This window comes from Marmota monax, unplaced genomic scaffold (assembly GCF_021218885.2).
Source record: "Marmota monax isolate L192 unplaced genomic scaffold, Marmota_monax_Labrador192_F-V1.1 WCK01_AAM20220418_F8-fsc00137, whole genome shotgun sequence".
Taxonomy (NCBI): Eukaryota; Metazoa; Chordata; class Mammalia; order Rodentia; family Sciuridae; genus Marmota; species Marmota monax.
In genome coordinates, this window is record NW_026692854.1 from 3526199 (window position 1) to 3547001 (window position 20803).

The 20803-nt window shown below is 36.3% G+C and overlaps 1 protein-coding gene and 1 non-coding gene across 11 annotated transcripts in view; both read left to right on the forward strand.

Annotated features, from left to right (window-relative positions):
- Positions 1 to 20803, forward strand: part of Klf12 (KLF transcription factor 12) — a 438833-nt gene that overhangs the window by 319319 nt on the left and 98711 nt on the right. The gene's annotated exons all lie outside the window — the stretch shown is intronic.
- Trnaa-agc (transfer RNA alanine (anticodon AGC)) lies at positions 19162 to 19231 on the forward strand. The gene has a single exon. It is a non-coding gene; the product is annotated as a tRNA-Ala (tRNA).

A 20803-nucleotide genomic window follows, 5' to 3' on the forward strand; every position in this document is an offset into this window, starting at 1 on the left:
TACTCTATGCATAATGCTTAAGAATCTATTTGACACCCCCATTCCGTAGACTGTGTTTTAGTCTCCCTAGCCATTTGGAAATCACTGGGTTAACTGAATGTTGATTCTTTTTTTTTTTTTTAACTGCCATGCCTCGTTCTGTTTTCAATTTTTTACTTCTTGATAATCAATTTAAAAATTGAAATCAACTTTTCAAAAACAAAGTTTTTGATTTTTAAGTAGGAGGTTCCAAGTTACATCATAGATATAATTCATGAGCTTTATTAAATACAGACTATTTTTGCTACTTTTATATTACATTTAAAACTTAAAGTTAGTAATTTTTTTTAAGTTTTTAATATTTTTATTCAGAATTTATATTTCTTTTTTTGAGGATTGTCCGTTCATGTCTCTTTCCCATTTCCCCATTGTATTTTTTTCTTTCTTCATTTTTTTACATTTTATGTTGGTCATTAATCCTTTGTCATGCATATTTCAAATAAGTGTTTTTCCTTAAAAAATAAAAAAAAAGAAAGAAAAAGAAGAAGCCAGTACCGAAGAAAGTTGGAAATACTTAGTGCCGGAACCACTTAGTGCCACAATTCCCAGTGCTCATGTGATTCTTAAAGTTAGTAATTTTTAAGAACTCTAAAATGTGATGGTATTTCATGTGGTCATACAACATATTCCAAACTGATAGCCTGTATTAATTTGCTTTCAGTGGTGTGACATACAACTGAGAGAGAGCTTCATACTGCTTTTTCTTGGCAGATGTTCTACCTCTAATCATTTTGCAAACTTATTTACACCAATTTTATTTCTTACATATATACTCTTAATCGGTATAACTGGTGAGGGAAGGTAGTCATTTCTCATGCATTTTTGATGTGTGTTGACACAAATACTCAGTGATAATGTTGAAATATTAATAAGCCTCATGACAGGTTCCCAGAACCATTCATCACTGTTTCATTTAGTCAAAGCACACAGGAGGAAAACAAAACAGTAATATGTTTGAATTTAACCCAGTTCACCAGGATGTAGTTTCTTTTATTTTCTAGTCAAATGCTCTGAACCCTCTCTTTTTATTACTCAACATGAGTTATAACCATTGTACCATTATTTTCACTTACACACTTGAATCTCATTGAGTACTCTTACGTACATGCATCATATAGAAGTATGAAATTGAGGGATACCCTTTCAGGGAGATCCTGCAGCCAGCTGAGAAGTCTGATATAGAAAAAGATAGCTTAAGGAAGAGTGAAACCTACCACTTTTACTTGGTAATCTGCAGCAATACTTTACCATCTCTTTTGATAGTCACATAGCCAAGCATAGTTAGCTAGTCTGGATGTAGCACATCATGCATCATGGCTTACCTAAAAAATAGATTCCAAGCCATGTACACATGGTAAAGTAAAAATACCTACAAATTTTGAGAATATTCCTGCTTAATCCAATGCAAAATTACTAGTGTTAGGGAAGAATTCCAGAGACTTTAACATATAAAGTAAAATAAAATTCTGCCAAAGTTAAATTTTAAGATTCCAATGTATCATTAGCATTATTTATTCCTACTTGCAGAAAAGCAAATCTAATATGTAAAAATTAATGCTTTAAGGCTGGAGTTGTGCCTCAGTGGTAGAGTACTTGCCTAGCACGTGCAAGGCTGGGTTTGATTCTCAGCACCACATAAAATAAATAAAAATATTGTGTCCATCTACGGCTAAAAATGTTTTTTTAAAAATGCTTTGGCTTAGTGCTTTAACGTTAACTTAAATGTAATTAGGTATTCTTAGCTAAAATGATGACTTTATCAGCCTAATTTTAATGGAATGAAATAATATTGCCAGATAAAATTCTGGATCTTTCTTAACTTACATGACCAAGCCTGTGGGATTGGAAGTATATTCAGGGTTTAGGAGTGATTACTAATGTACTTGTATTTTTTAAGAGACTATTTGTGGAAAACAATCCAAATGAATGAATTTACTATTTTTCTAATTTAATTTCCTAAATTTTAGCAAATTGTACTAACATTCTTTTATAAAATAATGTTTCTGGTGGTTCTCATAATTTCTTCTCCTTAGACCCTCTTAATGACATATTTTAAAAAATCAGTAATAACAGGTAAATTTATAGCATTGTGACATAAATTCTTATCTCCAGGGTTTGGATGCCCAGAAATGTCTTGTGTTGCCAAGTATAATAAAGTGGAATTACTAAAATACAGAGCTTGACAAGAGGCCTATTCCAGCTGCATAAGCAAACTCTGTGAAATTTAGTTTTGTTCAGTCTATAAACTCAAATTAACATTGCTCAGCCTCTCATGATATACAAAATAACTGTGTGTGTGTGTAGACAGATAGATAGATATCATTAGCTATTGTGCCTTTTCCTCCTGGTTTCTAGAATTGTGTAACCAAATGGGGTATAATAGTGACAAAGCATAAATAAAATATAAAGCTGAAACTATCATACCCGGATGATTGAAAACAAATTTTTTGAGGTAGAATTCCATGATCTTTCAACAGAAACATATTTTAGTCTTCAATTCCATATTCATTCTCCATTTTTGTCTTATATGTAAGTAAATAAGATAGATGTGAAATTGATGCTTATAACCGTCCATTGTGGGGCTGGGGTTATGGCTCAGCAGCGCACTCGTCTTGCACATGCAAGGCCCTGGGTTCGATCCTCAGCACCCCATAAAAATAAATAAATAAAATAAAGTGATTGTGTACAACTACCAAAACTAAATATTTATAAAATAAAATAAACTATCCATTGTCTAATGCAAATATAAAAGTAATTTAAAATTATATATTTAGAGGAACATATTTTCCTAATATGTAATAAGAAAATGCAAACAAGAAAATTGATTAGGAAAAACAAATGCCTTTTTTTGAACCAAGAGATTAAAATATTCTTTCTAATTTTCTTTTATTGGGTAGATTCATTGTGGAGTTAAAAATATCAATTTTTTTTGCTCTAATTTTTATGGGCTTATTATTCTAGTGAAATCAACAAATCGGTATGTAAGCCCTTTAGACAAGAAAATCAGCTGGGACTTTTTAACATGTACTTCTTTGGTAACAGCTTTAGCTTTGGCTTTTTTAGCTCTAGTTTTTGTCCAAGCTTCTAGGTCAGAAGCTACTTTGAAACAAATGTGGAGTTTTATAAATCTTGCCAAGCATATCTTTAAAAGACCAAGATTATACTTGTGTTTTTAAAGGGATTACATGGTACATTATTAGTCATGAAAATGAGAGTAACAGATTGGTCAGATGCCAAAAAAATCAGGAAGAATAAATCGGAAATTATTGAAGTAGTTCAGACATGAACAGGCCTGGGCCTATGCCAGGGCTCAAGGGTTGGCTTTTAAATAAGTATCAGCAACAGTGACCCTAAGTGTTGAATTTTAAAAAGCAATGCTTCATAATTATTAATTTATTCTTTTACTTCTGTCTCACAATGTTTCTTAATATAGCCGTAATGAATTATCTCATTTTTACAGAAAGTGAAGTGAGTACTAGTATCATAACTGAACAATGATTCTACTGATGCCAAATTAAATATTCTTTCCACTCCTAGTTAAATGTGCTCCTTCCTGCATTCCTTCTTGAAGAAAAGGATTTATGATTTATATTTTAAAGGAAGAATGGGTAGTATTGATGATAACTAGATTCTCAAGGATCCTACGAGAGAAGGGAAACTGGCCATACCTTTGAACTGAATGATGTCCAGTCGGCCCTCATATCCACAGGTTCCGCATATGTGGAGTCCTCCACATGCAGAGCAAAAGTATATGAAAAATATCATGTCTGTATTGAATATGCACAGACGTATTGTGACAATTTCCCAAACAATACTATGTTATGACTATTTATATACATTCACATTGTGATAGATATTACAGGTAATCTAGAGATAATTTTGCACACATGGGAAGGCATACATATCTTTTGTGCAAAGGCTGCCCTGTTTTATATGTTGTATTTAAGCCATGATGGATTTTGGTGTCCATGGGGGACTTCTGAACCATTACCCCAGAAATACCAGAGAGCGGTCCAAGGAGTTTGATAGACTGATGAAACATCTAAGTGGAACTCTTCAGTTGGTATTTGAAGATCCAGAACTGGAGCTGACCAGGAAGGACTGGAAATATAAAAGGCAGTCGTTGCACAAGAACAATTATTGATGTTTTCCTCTTCTGAGGTATTTTTAATATATTATAAGACACACTAATTTTAAGGGTACATTTCAAAAGGTTTAGCAATCACATACTCTTCGTGTAAAATACAGACTGTTTCCATCAACCATAAAGTTGCTTTATGCCCCTTACTAGTAAATTCTCTTTCTAGCCATCACTTTCTGGCATTTGTTACCACCAACAGATCTTCATTTATAGAGTCGTCTGTGGTTTATTCTTTTGTTTCAGGCTTCTTTCATCAAACATAACATTCTTGAGATTCTTACATGTTGTTCATTGCTCACTAGTATTCCTTTGAGTGGGAATAGCATACTTTGTTTACCCATGCCCTTACTGATGAATGTTTAGGTTATTTTCCATTTGGGGCTCTTATATTAAGGCTATAGGAACATGTGCAACTCTTCTCTGGACACGTTTTCATTCTCTTTGATAAATACCAAGTAGGGGAATTTCTGGATCAAGTGTAGGTTTGTGTATGCCTTTGTAAGAAACAACCAGAGGGTTTTCCAAACTAGTTGTAGCCTTTCCCATTCTCAACAGCCGTGGTCCATTTGCTCCACATCTTCACCTACCTTTGCAATTGGTAGTTTTTAAGGCATTCTAATGTTTATTTACTCTTTACAGCAGAATTGTTTACATTCTAAGGAATGGAATGCCAGGAGTTTGGAGGAAGTCCCACAGGGAGGATGCAGGTGAAAGCAGAAGATTTAATCCAGGAGACAGCAGAGGCTGTGAGAAACACTAATAGGTCCTATCCTTTCTGGGTTCAAGGAGAACAAAAGATGAGAATTCTATTCAATTTAGAAGAAAGGAACTAGAGATAGTACAGATCTAGTTATGTAAAGAACATCCTGGCTGATACAAAAAAATTTTGAGTACTAGTCTTAATTGGAGCCCAAGATTTTTTTTTTTTTTTTGGTGTGTGTTAGGGGGCCAGTACCGGGGATTGAACTCTGGGATGCTCGACCACTGAGCCACATCCCCAGTCCTGTTTTGTATTTTATTTAAAGAGGGTCTCACTGAGTTCTTAGTGCCTCATTTTTGCTGAGGCTGGCTTTGAACTTGAGATCCTCCTGCCTCAGCCTCCCAAACCACTGGGAGTACAGGTGTGCGCCACTACTCCCAGCTGGAGCCTAAGATTTTGAGAAAGCAAATGTAGAAATGGGGTGGTGAGAGAGATGAGGAAAATAAGACCCAATGCGGGAGCAGTGATGGTCATTTGACAGACTGGAGAGAAATGCCCAGAACTTTGAGACAGTTTTTCAAGTGATTATGTTTGAAAAAGCACTGCAATCACAGCATGCTTCTGTCTGTCTACATAGAATCAAGTGTGTATCTGATAATTTTCTGGATAAGTTAATGTAGGGAGCAATTATGAGGTTTTATTCATTCTAATGCCAAGTATTAGACATTATGAAAGGCCCAGTGTTTGCCAGAGCCACTTTTATCTCTTCCTTTCTGTTTGATTTTCATTCTAGGTACAAAATCTTTGTCTTCTTATTCACATGAACTTTGAAATGCTTCTTTCTTCCTTTAATCTTTTAACTTCAAACATGAATAAATATTTGTAACTGTAAACCCAAAGTATAAGCTGGGTGTGGATTTATCCTGAGGATAAAATAAGCCACTTTATAGTGGCCCTTTTATTTGCTATCTAAATAACACCTTACAGCTCTCTAACTTTCCCATCTTATTATTTGGAGAAATGAGAATCTTTTAAGTGCTTTCCAGATGTCTGTGCTTGTAAAGTGCATAGGTATGACATAGTTGCTTTTTCATATTACAAAGAAGTAAGATTGTAAAATCAAAATTGCAGGTAAACATTACTGATGCATCCAGAGACTCCTGCCATATACTTTGAATACACTGTTCTACTAAGTGATGCCACCAATATCAGAGGAAATTACCATACTTCCTTGTTACACTTCATTCATTCACTGTTCATTGAACATTTGCCATACATAAGACACCATGCTAGCATACGGAAGAGACAAGGAGAGAATGTCATCTTTAACATGCCAAGAAGGATTTCAGTTTTTTGTCCACCATCATAGCTAGAGTATTGCATTCAAAGAAAATTTTCAGTGAATTAAAGTCTTCCTATTCACTACAGTAATTTCTGCTATATTTCACACAGAAAACTCGAATTTATTGAACACTCTGTACACCAAGAAATCACCAGTCAATACAGGAGGTTTGCAGGAGTTGGGAAAAACAAAACAAAAAAATCTTTCCCATTGGAGAAAAAATGAGATTCAAGATAATTTCAGATGTCTGGCCGATTTTGGTCATTAACAAACCAAAAATTCAGCAAAACTTTTTTTTTTTTTCAATCTGATACTTGTAAGATCCAGACTGTTGATTTTGAAACCAGTCACAAACAGAGAGAGCAGTGTTAGCCTGGCTCTGTCTGAGGGCAGGGCGGATACAAAAAGTCAGGTGTGTCCCTTGCTTCATTGTAGGCCTATGGTCCAGTGTCTCCTGCAGGGGAAAGTAGAAGGACATAAGCAATCGAATCAATTCGTTTTCGTAAAAGTTTCTTAATTTTCTGGGCTAGCTAAAAAGAAGGTTTACTGTAGAAAGGCATAGATCTTTACATTATACCAAAAATATCCTTTAAGGAAAAAATATGAGGAATTGAAGATGAAGGGCCAGGGGTTAGCACAGTGGTAGAGCTCATGCTTACCCTATTTGAGGCCCTGAATTCAATCCCTAATACAAAAAAAAAAGAAAGAAAGAAAGAAAGAAAGAAAGAAAAGCCAGAATGATATACTAACAGAATTAAAGCTTTTGAAATTACTTCATCAGGAGAAGGAAAACTCAAGGTTATTTTCAAGGTTGTTTTTATATTTATTGAATATTATCAGACAACAGGCAGTACTGAACTATGGGTCACACAGAATCTATACATAGAAAGTGGACTCTATAAATATTGAATGTTTTAAAATATATTTATAAGAACATATAATTATGTATTTATAACTTTTTAAAAGGCTACTCCGGAATGTGATGACGAATCATTTTCCAAGGTGGCTCCGGGAGCAGATTCAGCTCCCTCACCTCAAACAGTGTATCTGAAAGGTCACCTCACCTTTGTGGACCTTTTTTTCTTTCCCAACAAGAAAACAAGGAGTTTGGACTAAATTATCTCTCGGGTCTTCTTCAAATCTATTGTGTAATGTCAACATACTCAAAAGACCTGAGCTGTCTTTGGTAAATGCTGCCTGTAACCTCCCTGTTCCCTTTGCCATTTAGTCACAGGGTTCGAAGGTGCCTGTCATTGCTCTGCTGTTAGGATGCACAGTGACCGTGTCTGAAATGACAGCTTCACCCCAAGTAGAAGAAGATGTAAACTGTGACTTGGCACAGTTTTATTCACATTTGTATACTTGTTCTTTAACAATTACTTCAATTTAAATAATCAAGTAAGAGCTTGCAATTTTGAGTTTCCATAATAAAACTACTAAAAGAGATTTAATATAATGATAATAGATGACATCTAAGAGATGCAGCAAATGAAAAGTATCAAGAAACTTAGATGCAGAAAATATTAATTGTGAACACGATAGTTGTTCAGGAAGGGTGTTCCAATCCAAAAATTCATTTCCTGGCTCCTGGCTTGTTACTATTGCTAACAAAGGATATTTTCAGCTATGAACTCACAATAGGAGAAGATAAGTTTGGCGTCAGAAAAGTGGCTTTGAAAATGTTTTCTAAAACATTACCTAAAAACACCTAGGCTTTGTAGAAGTATTTATTTAGTATTCATTAGAGTGAACTTTAATCATTTTTAAAATTGCAATAGTAACACTATGGCATGTAAGTGAGCTACCAACATTTTTACAAACTTGGAGCCTGTGTATTCATTTGTAACTACCAGATTATCTTCTTTGAGAGCAGATCACAAAATAGGTCTCCTGCCATCCTGAATCATATTTCTTAAATTCCCAAACACAAATATTGACCACAGTACCTGTAATGTAGTAAAACCTCAATAAACGTTAGTTGTGGCTGCTTCCTGTTGTCACTGTTTTTATTATAGACCATTGGTTAGGAAGATCATCCCTTTGTGCTAGTTCTTTTCATATTCATGTGTGCAGATGTCTGCTCACATAACCTTGCACAGTTGAGCACATTCCTGGAGCACACATGTGCCACACTCAGTTAAACGTCAGGCAGAGTGAGACCCACATATACAGCATGTGCCCTCGGCTAACCACGAGTGACTGCTTCATGTGCAGCTGCAGTGACGTGTGATAAATCATGTTGGTTCTCATTTTCTAATGTTTACAGTAATGATGAACAATCTGTGCTTTTTTGTTAGAGGTTATTATTAGTTCACTGGGAAACCAAAATTTCTATGAGTATTTTTCAAGACATGGGGTCATCGTTTTATGATTGAGGTACAACATTTGTACAGAACCTAAGTATGCAGCTTAATGAATGTTTACATATTTTACATTCAAGTGACCCTCATAATGAGCAAGATATGGAATATTTTGAGCATTTACAAGCTTTCCTTTAGCTCTTCCACTCAGTTATAATCTGGATTATTTGAGTTATTTTCCACCTAGGGAACATCTAGATTGTTCTAGTGGAAGTGGCTTCTGAGAGTGCAAGATGGATTATTGAACATTCTTCTTACCTTTTGTTTTTTGTTTTTTGGAACTGGGGATTGAAAGCAGGGGCAATTAACCACTGAACCACATCCCCAGCTCTTCTTATTTTTTAGTTTGAGATAGGGTCTCATTAAATTGCTCAGGGCCTTGCTAAGTTGCTGAGGCTGCCTTTGAACTGTGATCCTCCTGCCTCAGCCTTCCGAGCCACTGGAATTACAGATGTGTACCACTGCACGCAGACATCTTACCGTTTTTAACTGTAAATTTCAGTGGATCCAGATTCTTTTATACGCAAAATAAAATTTAAGCTAAATAGAATGTTCCCTTGATGATTTCATTATCATATTTTTATATTCACTTCATAATTACTAAGAATCTTCATTCATAAAACGTTTATTGTAACTAGATATTCCTTTTATCTTTTTATACTTTGGGATTTTGTGTATAGTTGTTTTTTTTTTTCCTTTTTTTTTCTTGGTACTATTTGTTGAACCCAGGGGTACTTTACTACTGAGCTATATCCCCAGTCCTTTATTTTTTACTTTAAGACACTATAAATTGCTGAGGCTGGCCTAACACTTGGTGATCTTCCTGCTTCCGCTTCCCAATGGCTGGAATTACAAGAGTCCACCACCATGCCTGACTTGTGCATAGTCTTTTATAAAACAATTTGTCCTCAAACTAGCAGTTTTCCTCCAGGATTTGGGTATCTACAGACTATAGATGTAAATATGGAAAATACAGGTCTATAAACAGTATCTGCAATTGAAAATGGCCCATTCAGGTCAGATGACATTGGACACATTCAATGGCCATAGACCTGATTTAAGTCAGTAGTTTACCATGTCTAGTACATTTTTCCAGCCAAGATACTGTGTTGCAGAGAATCATTTCTGAGACTATTCCAGCATGATGCCTGCAAATTAGATTCATGTTTTGATGCTTATGTTCTCTGATTCACAAAGCTTAAAATTCTACATCCGTATCATAACATTTGGCCTGACAACTGGATGGAATATTGGTTTTCAGTACTTCTTTACCATTTCAAAGGAGATTTCAGGATAATTTATGTAAATGTGTAGTACAATTGAAAAAAAAAAAATAAGGACCAAGCAAACAAATCCAGGTACAGGGGAAATGATGCAAGAATAAGTGGATAAAGCTGGAGAAATGTTAGCACCTTGATAGAACATAGGGTCTGTGTGCTAAATAGGTGCAGGCTGCCATGGTCATCCACATATACTTACAACCATCCCTAAGGCTTTCTCTAGAAGAATACCCACAAAGTGTTGCATGCAGAAAACCAAAACCTGGTAGCTTATTTACAATGGAAAACATTCAATTTGGCAGAAAAAAATGAAAAAGAGGAAATATGACAAACTATTGAAATTCCGCAACAACATCTGTTACTTTTATGAAAATGCTCTCATTTCAATTAAATCATTAGATAAAAGTATAAAAGTGATTGTAGCTTTCATTACATGTGAATTACATTATATATGACCATATACTTATATTAATAAAATCTAGTCAAAATGAATATTCACATGTATTAATAAAATGTGATTTTATTAATCACATTTAGTATATCTACTCAAAATGTCTACTCTTTGTCTTATTAATAAAAGTATAAATGACAGTGTAATTTTATCATATTTCTATCTGTCCATTTAAATTTCAGATAACCAAAAATTAAAAGGAACTGTTTTAGAGAACTTGGAAAGAATGAAAATACATTCAGTTTAAAATTTGTTTCTGGGCCCACTATAGTGGTATATAATCCCAGCTTCTCAGGAGGGTGAGACAGGAGGATCGCAAGTTCAAGGCTAACCTGGGCAACTTATCAAGACAATGTCTCAAAATGGAAATCAAAAGGGCTACAGTTGTATGTAGCTCACTGGTAGAATGCTTGCACAAGGTCCTGGGTTCAATCCCCAATACTACAAGATTTTTTTTAATATATAATTATAAGCCTGAATATATATATATATATATATATATATATATATATATATATATATATATTCAGGCTTATAATTTTTTTCTGGTGAATTCAAAATGCAGAACATATTTTCCAAGTAAAAGTTAATCCTTTTTATCAAAAGCAACAAGATCAGAATAGAAAAATTCTCCATCCAAGGCAATGTGTTTTTGTTTTGTTTTGTTTTGTTTTTTTAATCATTGGGAAGAGAGAATATAAGCTAGAGGAAGTTCAGGGCTGGGTGTCCTTACTCCTGAATTTGAATTCCACCGGTGTGCTAGGCTAGGTTCATTTGCAGGCATAGCATATATATCTGCAAATGGAAGTAGAATACCTGCTCCTTTCTTGCCCGTTAGACCATGATGGGTGGAATATCAGTATTAGTCGGTGAGTTCTTCAGATTCTTAGTAAAATTGGTCCTAAATGCACTGTGGTATTCTATGGAAATTCTCTAAGAATGCTTTCTTTGACCCTAGTACCCTGCCCATGCTACCTGCAGCAGATTGAATGAAATAGAAAATTATATGCATCTCTTTAACTTGGTTGAAGATATCACCCAAGAGAGTATTATTGGCTTTTATTACTGCAAAATAGTTTCAGCATAGGTCAGTTCACAAATACTTGATAACTGGAAGGTTAAACTTATATTCCAATCACAAACAGTACAATTTTAAAAAGATCATACAAAAATAAAGTTACAACAAATATATTGGCCAGAGCAGAGTGATAAAACCTTAAATCCCAAAAGAAATACTTTTTTTTTCCTTCCAGCCTACAATTTTAATGAAAAGACCATATATAATAAAAAGTTTGAACAATTAATTAAAAATCAGTGATCACCTATCAAAGTCAGAAAAAAAAAGACATTTAAAATCTTTTCAGCTGACTGAAGTGTTATACTCCTGTATTCCAGGGATTTGAGAGGATGATGCACGAGGACTGCACATTCAAAACCAGCTTGTGCAACTTAGCAAGGCCCTCAGTAACTTATTGAGACTGTATCTCAAGATAAAAAATAAATAAATAAAAGGAACGAGGATTCAGCTCTGTGATAAAGCACCCAGGGTTCAATCCCCAGTGCCAAAAGAAATAAAAAAACAAAAAACCTGCTTTTGTAAGCTATAGTGGATTGTTGAATTGTTTTTACTTTTCTGATACAAGGTTTGAAGCTTATGTTTGTCAGCCTCCATCACTATAACAAATGACTGAGATAAATTTACAAAGGTAAAAGTTTTATTTTGACTCACAGTTTTGGAGGCTTCAGTCCATTTTATCATTTGCCCTCATTGCTTTGGGTCTGTGACAGCACCTCATGGCAGAAGTGCAGGGTGGAGCAAAGCTACTCACCTTATAGCAGGGATATAAAAGAGAGAAGAGGATCTAGCAGGGGTTCCACTGTCCCCTTTGAGGGCAGGCATCCAGTGACCTGATGACCTCCCACTAGGACCCACTTCTTAAGGGTGTTACTACTACCCGCTAGAACCATGCTGGGGACCAAGGCTTTTTAACACTTGGATATCTGGGAGATAAATAAGAGCCAAACTATAGTAGTACTGTTAAGCCAATGGTGAATTAGAAGCGAAGAAAATAATATAGTGTTGTGCAGTGATAATGCACCAGATACAGCACAATTCTTATTTCTTTTATCTGTGCAACTGAATTCAAATTGGTATTAACATTTCAGAGATGAAAAACTCAAGTTCAGATAACTTGCAGAAGATCAGAGTGCAGAGTATTTTGGGGTGAGGGTCCTGACTCCGAAACTTTTCTTTTTTCAGTTACAGTCTGAAAGAATACAGACGTTCTTAGCCATGGCACGGCCATAGTCTCAAACTGTGACCCAGGGTGAATGGCGTGTGGTGTTATCCTCAGTAGATTAGGGCAGATATAGGCCTGGATCTATTGATCTCTGGGATGCTTTCTAGCTCCGGATTCATTTGTGAAAGTGTAAAAAGAAACATGCCTTAAACATGGTCCTCACTTTGGTCAGACTAGCATGTGTGATGCTCAGTAGGCCCTGGAAATCCTCAGAGTGCTCATTGACAGAAGGCAAACCTAGTAATAAGTGCCTTGCTCCTGCTACAGGATTTTTGTGAAGACCGGACAACACTTGAGAAGGTATTGTGTGACTCTGAGGTATGTCACCCACATAGAATGTCACTGTGATTCAGCAGTCAGCCTCACTTTAAGACCAGGGATTGAAACTGTTTGTAGAAAAACTGGGGTGTGCAGACCCTCCATTGATGGGATGCCATATCTGAAACAGGAGTATTATTAAGAGCAGCTCGGCTCTTAACTCATCACAGGAAAATGAAAAATCTTCCTCAGTGATTTCAAGTTTCATTAATGACCCAAAGTGTTACCATTTGAAGGAAATACAATCCTAATAGCTTTCAGAAATAGCAACAAACTATTTTGAAATGGACACCAAGCCTGGCTTTTTCTTTAAACTGGGCAGTTTGCTGACACTCACATGCTTCATGGGAACTAGACAGTCATGAAGACTGAGGAGTTTTCACTAGAGGAGAACTTATTTGTGTTATAGTTAGAGCACGTGGGTGCAAGTTTCATATTTTACAAGAAATTAAATGTAAAGGATTCCCATTTGTCTATCTGGTTACCTAATTTAGAATTTAATGTATAATTGAAATGTTCAGAAACCAAAATGCAAAATGAGATCAAAGTAATTTAATGGGAGAAACAAAACCCTTTCTCAAAAAAATTAGCAAGCATCTAGACAAAGGGAACATGATATGCATTTGATACGAGGGGGGGTCGAGTCCTGTGTGCCCACACCTGTCCCTCACAGAACTGCCCTCAGCACCCCTGCACCGCCCAGCATGATTGAGCTAAGCGGTCCCAAGACACACCTGCCTACTCTTGACTTTGGAATGTGAGGGCATGTGTTTTTTTTCTATAAGTATCATTTTTGTCTCTTCATTGATCTGCTGAATGACAAAAAAAAATAGAAAAAGGAACAAAAAGACCCTCAAAGGAATGACGCATTTGGGTGAAGCTAGAGCACACACCTCAGATTTCTGGCTGTAATTTCTAGATCAGTGGTTTTGCAACCAAAGACACAAAATCAGTTTAGTAATGAATAAGACCAAAAGAAACAAAGTTGCTTACATTTACCAGATTTCCTATAGTGATAACTTACTTGGGAAAATATAAAAACCAGTAGATATACAGGAGTGTACAGTTTTACATATGAGAAGTAAGTGAAATCAGGAAAGAATCAAAGAAGAGTAACTTATTGAACAAGGAGATGTAAGAAAACTCTGATATACTTAGAAGTAATTATTTTTATTTTAATTAAAATATATATGGACTAGTATAGAGAGGACTAACATGTCAGTTGCCATCTCCCTGTGATTTTTTGTTGTTGTTATTGTCCATTTGTTTTGGTACCAGGGATTGAATTCAAGGGCACTCAACCACTGAGTGGTTGAGCCACATGCCCGGCCCTACTTTATATTTTATTTAGAGACAGGATCTTACTGAGTTGCTTAGTGCCTTGCTTTGCTGAGGCTGGCTTGAACTCATGATCCTCCTGCCTCAGCCTCCCAAGGAGCTGGGATTACAGGCATGTGCCACCATGCTCAGCCACTGTCTCCCATTCAGATTGTTTGCCCCAGGTTTCTCTTGTTTGTTCATCCTTTCTGTCTTTTCCCGGATTTTCATTTAAATTTGAAATTGTTTGGTATTTCTGTCTTCTGAAAACTATAAATTTTAAATTTGAACTAGAAATTTTAAACTTATAATAGAAGTCATGATGGCTCTTAACAATAAAATGCTCTGTGATGGACTCACTTTTTCCATGACCCATTTCATTCCTGTCAGACTCTTGAGTCTTAGAGAACAGAAGGACCCTGTGCACATGCTGGAGCCAGATGCTTGACTTTAAGTCCCAGAACTGCTGTGCACCAGCTTGGTGATCTTGATGAGTTATCTGGTTTCTCTAAGTTGCAATTTCTTTGCTTGTTTTTTTAATCTTTAAATTATGCAAAGAACGTAAATTGTAAATGGTTGAATAGAGAAAGTGAAACAATACTTGTAAAATACTTTGCAAAGAACATGGCAAATGTGAGTGTTCAACAAATATTCAACTGAGAAAAAATTAATGAACTGATTATTGAATCAATAGTTGGATAAATTATCTGTTGAGCGCCATCTTTGTAAAGGGATGGTATTTTAACTGTACAAGAGTATAGCTTGGGAGGGGCTGGGTTTGTGTCTCAGGGGTAGAATGCTCACCCAGCACATATGAAGTGCTGGGTTCGATCCTCTGTACCACATAAGAATAAATTTTTTAAAAAAGGTATGGTGTCCAACTACAACTAAAAAACAAAACAAAAAAAAAAAAAACCAGAGTATAGCTTGAGAATGCATATTAGAGTTAAACATAAATCTTGCTCTGTCACTAAACATAATGGTTTTGAATAAGGTATTTAGCTTCTTGGAATTTGTTTCATCATCCATAAAATGGATTGGTTTCTCTTTTTTATTAATTTTTTTATTTATATATGACAGTGGGATGCATTACAATTCTTATTGCACATATAGAGCACCATTTTTCATATCTCTGGTTGTATACAAACTATATTCACACCAATTTGTGTATTCATACATGTACTTTGGATAATGATGATCATCACGTTCCACCATCATTTCTAATCCCATGCCCCTCCCTTCCCCTCCTACTCCTCTGCCCTATCTAGAGTTCCTCTATTCCTCCCATGCTCTCCGTCCCAACCCCACTATAAATCAGCTTCCTTATATCAGAGAAAACCTTCGGCATTTGGTTTTGGGGGAATTGGCTAACTTCACTTAGCATTATATTCTCTAACTCCATCCATTTACCTGCAAATACCATGATTTTATTCTCTTTTATTGTTGAGTAATATTCCATTGTGTATATATGCCACATGTTTTTTTTTTTAACCCATTCATCTACTGAATAGTATCTAGGTTGGTTCCATAGTTTAGCTATTGTGAATTGTGCTGCTATAAATATTGCTGTGGCTGTGGAAATGGATTGTTTTCAATGTCAGGTGGTTGGTTGTTTGAGTAATAAGTAAGAGTACCAACCACAGTGTCTGGAAAATGTGACAGCTCAATAAATAGCTGAAATTTAGGGTTTTGTTGTTATTGGTTTTAGGATTGAACCCAGCCCTTTTCATTGTTTTCAGAAAGAGTCTCATTAATCACTGAGGCTAGCCTCAAACTTGTGATCCTCCTGCCTCAGCCTTCCAAGTTGCTGAGATTACAAGCATGTGCCACCATATTGGGCTGAAATTTCTGTTCTTTAAGAATGAAAATTATAAAGTGTATGAATATATGTAGGAAGAAATGGTCAGGAACACAAAACCATGAATGAAAATATATACTTCTGACAATATAATATATCCCATCTTTTTTTGAGAAAATGAATGAGAGACCAAAAATACCACACCTTTCTAAGATAGTAAAGGATGGCTTAGGGGTAGAGGTGGGAGGCCGTTCTGTCCTTTGAAAGACAGCTAGTATTTATGTGTCAGAGACAGGCATCTCCCATGAGTAAAGTAGTGTGAGCTAAAGTTTGTAAAGTTTTTGTGTTAAAAAATGCAAGTCTACGGTGCTATGAAATAACACTCATGGGTTAGGGCCAGAATATGAGGATCTTTAATATCATTCCCATAGTCTAGGGAGGAAAGTAGTTTAGGGAAGTGCTTTCAGGTTCTTAGTTGCTGATCATAGATTAGTTTTATTGACTCCAAGGGACAATAGAGAGGTCTGTAGTAGTTATGTGACTCTGAAGTCTGGTAACTTGGAAAGTACCCATTTTACTAATAGAAATAGGAGTGGGGAATTGGTAACAGATGGACGATAAATTTGGTTTTAGATATGCTGAGTTTGTATTGGTAGCAGGTTATCTAAGCCAATATCAGGTAAGAAATTGGAAATGCAAAATTAGTTTGGATTTGGGCAAGATTTGAATTGAAGGTATAATTTGAGGAGATAGTAACATGATGTACCCCAAATGCCCATGGAGACCAGGGGAAGAGAAGGCAAAGGAGGGGCTGAGCAGGGAGATGGTGGGTATCCACCTGAGAGGCAGGGGATGGCACAGAGACACAGATGGCAAGAGAAGTGCCACTTTCAGGTCTGGTGTGCGGGGAATGGGGAATCGACAAAGCTGGTTACAGAGATAAGTTTATATTGAATTAAATCAATACTAGAGTAGAAGAGGTAGAACCCAGATCACACGAAGTTAAAAGAGAGAGATGCATAAGTATTGGAGTCAGGAATAGACCACCCATTGCAGAAGTTCAGCTGTGAAGAAAAGCAACAGAGATCATGACCTGCTTTTTTCTTATTATTATTTAAAACAAAACCTATTCTGTATATTTCTGAGGTCCAGGGAAAAAAAACTTAGTAAAGAGAAGTGATTTTAATCAGGCCTTTCTTCTCAAGAAATACAAGTGATGATATTTTAAAAACTCTTGAAGCTGGGCATGATGGCACATTCCTATAGTCCTAGTGACTCAGGAAACTGAGGCAGGAGGACCACAAGTTTGAGGCCAGCCTGGTAATTTAGCAGACCATGTCTCAAAAATAAAATTAAAAGGGCTAGGGATGTATCTCAGTAGTAGAGTGTCCCTGAATTCAATTCTGAGTACTGAAAAGTAAAATAAATATACATAGAAATTCAAAACATGACCCAAGCCAGGTGTGGTAATACATGCCTATAATCTCAGTGATTTGGGAGGCTGAGGCAAGAGGATCACAAGTTCAAAGCCAGCCTGAGTAATTTAGTGAGCCCCTAAGCAACTTAGCAAGGCCCTGTCTTAAGTTAAAAAAAAAATAAAAAGGAACAGGGACTTAGCTTAGCAGCAGAGCACTTGCCTGGTATGAGGAGGTCCTGAGTTCAATCCCAAGTACTGAGAAATGAATTAATTAATTCTGCCACTGAGATTCTTAGTCAATTGCACGGTGTTCTGTGGGCTTGTGACTTTGGAGTTGCTTTGGGATGAGCTAATGCACACATATAGAAATTTAACATGGCAGCCAATTATAAGGAAGTGTCTATGTTAAACCTAGATCTAATTTATAAAGCAAAGCCCGTTAAAGTTCATGAAGACATTAAGATGTTATAAAAGACTAGGAAGAACAGAATTTCATCATTTGAATTGAATATTGTTCAAATAATTTCCAAATTTTTTCTATGTTTGTGGGTTAATTCATGGACAAGGCAGGAAGGAAGGTAGGGTATTCACAGATCATCGTGAGGTTACACTGATATTCCACAGTAATTAGCATTAGAAAAAAATCTGTTTTTAAGCCCTTCAGCTCTTGTAATGGTCATGCTGTTGCTGTAAAAAGCCATGGTTTATTCTGTCCATGAGTCACTTGGCATGGTGTGAATATATGAAACAGGAGCAGGTCTATGTCTAACCTACTTGAGAAGAAGGGGATTTCAAGGCCTCTGCACTTTGACACTGCTCTGCATGCAGGGTAGAGTAAATCAGTCCAGCTGACTGGCCTGTCTTGCCCTGTCCAATTTGGTGTTGCTATTATAAACACAAGTCATGATTAGGATACAGCTTGGCAAATCAGAGCTTCAGACAGAAGCAGAGTAAACTTTTCTTGACTCCCATGCCAGCCACTCATTTGATACACAATCAACATCGAATTTAAAAATGTACAGACTCAAGACCGAAAAGACACCTTGCCACCACTGGGTCATACTTCGTAATCAGCAGATAATTTATATAGTCAGCTTAACATTAAATTTCCAAACTGCTGGTTCTTCTGGGATTCCTACAGGATGCAGTGTACTGCAGCTGCCGAGGTTTAAGTTCATCTTGCTATTTAACAGCATGTTGCGTTACTCTGTTGATTTTTTATTCTAAAATTGATCATTTTAAACATTTCTTCATGGTGAATTTCCCTGTTACATATAACTTGGGACCTGGCTGTTTTGAAATAGTCTTTCTTTTCTAGTATTTAGCCTGTCGATAGAAATAGGATCTTCTTAGTAGTTATTACTTATTTTTCTAGGAAATGGTAGGTATAGGGACATGGGGCAACCAGAGCAGATGTCACCATTGCAGAATGAGGACTCTAGTAGGTAAGGACAAGATCATCAGACTGAGACTTTTCTATCAAACATCATGCTCCAAGCATTAGTCTCAATGAGAGGCTGCATCCCACCCCTCACACCCCCTTTTAGGAAAACTGTAGGGCATGATGGCACATGTCTGTAAAATCCACTACTGTGTAATTCTAGCTACTTGGAAGGCTGTGGAGGGAAGATCACAAGTTTGAGGCCAGTCTCATCAATTTAGCAAGACCCTGTCTCAAAATAAAATCAAAGGGGCTAAGGATATAGCTCAGTGGTAGAGCGTTTGCCTAGCATGCATGAGGCGCTGGGTTCGATTCCCACTACCACCAGGGGAAAATAAAAAAAGATTTCTTTCTCATAGACCATACAACCAATAAGAAGTAGAATCTGGATTTGAACTCCAGGTAAGTCTGTTATAGTCTGCACTCTTAATGTTGTAGTATCTAGTCTTTCCATGAAATTCCACTATTAAAATATTTCTATCCTGGAAAGTCCTTCAAGTTAGAGGCAATATTTTATGTATTTATGTATCACTAATGCCTTACCACTGGGTCTGGAAAACAACGGAAGCTAAGAAAATGTTTTAGTTCATTAATTGCTATTTTTTAATGAGTTGTCATTTTATTGATTGTATAATTAGTTGCTTTCTTTCTCAAATTCCCAGGGCAGGAAGGCAAGATTGAAAACATCAGTTGGTTCTATTTTAATTTTGCCACTTCCTTTTTTGTCCCCCTCCTTAACTGTGGTATATCTACTGTACTGTTTGGTAAGATGCAGGTTTTATGCCTGTGGGGGCGTGGTGTTGTTTTGACATCTATAGAATTTTTAGTCTCTTTGATTCTAGGTTGATTTTTTTCTTATTTCTGCAGCTATCTCAGGGACGCTGTAGAGTCCCTTGCTTCCTTTTTTTTTCAAAGCAAACATAAAGCTAAATAATAATGCATTTGTGAGTGATTTCCAGACCTAGCCTATTTTGCATAACATCTGTATTTAATCAGAGACTACAAATTTAAGCAAAGTGATCTAATCATATTTTGTAAATTCAGTTTGTCTTGATTGTTTAAAGGAGAGTATCAGGACTGGGAGATTTAAATATACGTTAATTCTGTTTTATGATTATTCATCCATCTACATTCTAGGATGACAATGATTGAGGGAGAATAGTTCCAACAAAAAAAATTGCAGAAATTTTAATAGATGGTTTAATTTACGGACCTTGAAAATTATAATCTCCGTTGTTGATAATGGTGTCAGATGAATAATTCTCAGATTTGGCCACACCACATATATGAGAATTATGAAAACCCAAAATGTGCAGCAGTTTGAATAATAAATTGTGTCGTCATTTTTCCAAACAACAAGCAGTTCTCCACTTGCCTTACACAAGTGGGGTGTTCAACAGAATTTGCACAGGTGAAGGGCTCTCATTCTCAAGATTGCTTCCACTTCTGACGCTTGCATTAGTCATCTTTTTCACTGTGACCAAAGTCCCTGAGAACTACTTAGAGAAAGAAAAGTGTGTTTTGGGCTCATGGTTTGAGAGGTTCAGGCCCTGGTTGGAGACGGAACATTATGGCAACAGGACATGGTAGAGGAAAGTTGCACAGCTCATAGCAGCTAAGAATCAGAGGGAGGAGTCAGGAACAAAATATAACTCCTAAGGTCATGTCCCCGGGAGCTACTTCCTCCAGCCATGTCCACCTGCATCCAGTTACCACCCAGTAAACCATTCAGATTATTAACCCATTCAGTGGATTAACCCACTGAATAGATTCCAGTGCTCATAATCTAATTGTTTCATCTCTGAATATGCCTGAGTTCTACATGAGCTTTGGGGGGGATACTTCATATCCAAATCATAACAATGCCAGGAACAAATGGAATCCCCAGCCTACCCATAC